This window comes from Crocodylus porosus, unplaced genomic scaffold (genome assembly GCF_001723895.1).
Source record: "Crocodylus porosus isolate Cpor-Errol unplaced genomic scaffold, CroPor_comp1, whole genome shotgun sequence".
Classification (NCBI taxonomy): Eukaryota; Metazoa; Chordata; order Crocodylia; family Crocodylidae; genus Crocodylus; species Crocodylus porosus.
The window spans coordinates 83502475-83505464 of record NW_017728906.1 but is presented as its reverse complement, the minus strand read 5'-3'; the positions used below and the strand labels follow the sequence as shown (position 1 = coordinate 83505464).

At 38.5% G+C, this 2990-nt stretch overlaps 1 protein-coding gene across 2 annotated transcripts in view; it reads right to left on the bottom strand.

Annotated features, from left to right (window-relative positions):
• The window catches only part of UBE3A (ubiquitin protein ligase E3A), a 55880-nt gene extending 53115 nt beyond the window's left edge, over positions 1–2765 (bottom strand). For both annotated transcript variants that reach the window (XM_019529447.1, XM_019529446.1), the window contains exon 1: positions 2677–2765. The gene's annotated coding sequence lies outside the window, so the exon portion shown is untranslated. The remainder of the gene's footprint in view (positions 1–2676) is intronic.
• Between the last annotated feature and the right edge of the window lie 225 nt (positions 2766–2990).

The following is a 2990-nucleotide window of genomic DNA, read 5'->3' as shown; positions in this document are numbered from 1 at the left end:
AAAGGATTCTTCATCTCTTTAGGCTTTTCAGTGAATAATGGCTCCCCTTCTGGAATACATGGTTTTAGTTAAACATCCAAGTTACTGGGCTCAGCAAAGACATTTAATGGCCTGTGGATGGATGACATTTAATGGCCTGTGGCATGCTAGAGGAAGACAAGATGAATTAGCCTCCCTTCAGATTTAAAAAAAATATTTATGAATCTACACCATTACATCACCTCCAGATAGCACAGGTAACAGAATGAGTTTTGTCTATTTAAGGTTCAAGGCTATGCATCCTCAAACAGTCCACAGATGCAGACACCAATACTTCCCTCCTTGACATCCTGTCCACATCTCATCCACCACTGTATTATGCAGAAATGTCCTCATAAATCTACCTGCAGTCTACTATTCTCCTTGTCATCTTCCTCTTTGCTGAAGTCTAAGAACAAGTCTCTATGACTGTTCTTCTTTTTTAAGTGGAGTTAAATTTCTCTGCTGTGCCTTGTACATTTAAGATTTCTTTCTAGAACCTCCTTTTTTGGTATCTGTTCTTGGCTGAAGTCCAACATGGACAAATATTATTCTTCCTCACACCTTCTGCATTGCTATCAATATCAGTCTCTGGCAAACAGAAGCAAGAAGGGGGGGGGGTGTCATTTTTACCACTTCTCTCTAGGTAACAATCCAAATTATATCCATCTTTGTTCCCAGTATATAAAAAGCATGGATTTTTCTATCGTAATGGCTAAACTAGTCGTCTGCAGTTCTGTGGGGAAACAGTTACCCTTTCATATTGAATGGATGAACAGGAAAAGATTCAAGAGAAAAGTACTGGTGTCAATTTAAGAACTGGAAAAGATCAGATTATCCACACAATTTTTTCTTGGAACAACTGGAAAGTGAATTCCTGGAGAGCCAGAAGCATGTGGTAGTCCCAAAGGTGCTGTGGGTACAAGGTGACTGAGCAGTCAGCAGCTGCTACCTGATTGACAAAGCAAAAAGGACCAAATCTCTAAAGTCTCCGAGAAACATCTGAATTATAGAATAATGCCTCTCTCAAGGAGGTACAGATTTTATTACAGTAGACTCAACAGTAATTGCATGTCAGCTTTCATGAAATCTCCTCACAAGAACTTTCTGTTAAAATGTTAAAAAAAATAGAAGCCCTTTCCCCTGGACTGATATTTTTAATATTTTATTTCAAAGGCAGTTTTTGTGCATTACTTTTTAATACATTCAAATACATGTATACGTAACTTGTCACTCACTAGCAGCTTTGAATGGATAACTTTCCAACACATTTAAAATATTTCCAAATATTTTGGTGTAGAAAATTAACGGATATTTAACTTTAAAGCTTCAGAGTTGCCAATAGTCTATGAAAGGACTATGTTAAACTAGAAAAAAAAGGAACTAAAAATGTTCACTTTTGTGCATGCAGGAACAACTATCAGTTGCTGTGAAATTAAGTTTTAAAACTCCACAGTACCGTTGCTTTAAGACATACATACAAAATAATACAATAAAAATCCTAGCAAGTTCTGATGTGGTCTAGTTTAAGGTTTTTCTCTTCTTTCATTCCTACACGGTTATCCGCAAGCCAGAGTTTAAAGACTGAAAACTGCAGTAGGTTTGATTAAGAATTTGCTCAGCTGCACTATTCAAGCATATTTTATTATTTAGGCTGATGGAAATATAAACAAAATACACAAGGTGTGCAATATGTTCACGTTATACCAGGGGTGCCAAATTTAAACTTATCAGGCCCTGTGGATGAATGTTGAGTGGTCCAGGACCAGTCCAGGGCTGGCCCAGTGGGCCAGATGGGACCCGCAGAATGCTACCTCCACACCTGGCATCCTGGATCCAGTATCCATGGTGCTTGCACTAGCTAGTCTGGGACTGTGCCACACGTGGTGCTCACTCTGGGATCCATGCTGCATGTTGCGCCTGCCTCAGGCTGGCCGGAGTGGGTGCCATTTGTGGCTCACATTCCAGACTGGTCATAGCGGCCTATGTGCAGTGCAGTCCCCAACTGGCTGGAGTGGGTACTGAGGGCACTGAATGCAGCATGTATGTGTGGGGTGGGGGGAGGTAGGGTGACTCCCAAACTGGCCCTCTGTGGGTCAGCACCAGGGGCCGGATTATACGGTTCCACGGGCTGGACCTGCCACACAGGCCATACCTTTGATACCTCTGCACTATACCATTAATTTCAGTGTTTTCTAATGTTACATTTTCCAACTCTAAGGCTACATCAGTTACTTTTTGTATTGCCTGCTACAGTACATCTTATTACTCAAGCATCAAAATTTTAGACATTTCACAAACAACATTTAATCAGATGATAATAAAAATCAGAGGTTGTCTTGATTCCTATTCAATTTATAAAGAAACAAATATATAGTATTGGTACAACACTAAACTGGAGCAGAACTCTGTAAAGTTGTTTCACTTGAAGGCTGCGTTATTCAGCAGTTAATTTATTCTGTCCATGAATGTCAAGTAACTGCCAATTTTCAAAAGAACCGTGCATCGTAAATATTGCAATTTAAACACCCTAAAGTAAAGGACTGTCCTATTATATCCCCTAATGGAGTTTGTTTTGTTAAGGTAACAATGGCAACTTAAGATCTTGCAGTTTAACAAGCTACATATATAATAGATATAAAAATTCAGTAAACATACCATCTCTTTTCAGAATTGCGGCAGTTTATTCTTGTAATTTTTTTCTAAAAATGGGCTTCCACTGTTCTTGGACCTATAAACACAAAACATAACTTTTCAGGTTTTTCATCAATGAATAAGTTTGATACCAACCTGAAATAAAATGTACCTTACAAAAACTATCATCATTCTCTACACAAGATTCTATTTGTGCAGACGTGTGTATCTGCAGTATAATTCACAAAAGGATGTACTAAACAGAATAATAAAGGGAAATTGCAAAAAACAAACAATTCGTCCTTTGCTTCCCTTCTTAATAATGTAAAAAATCCACA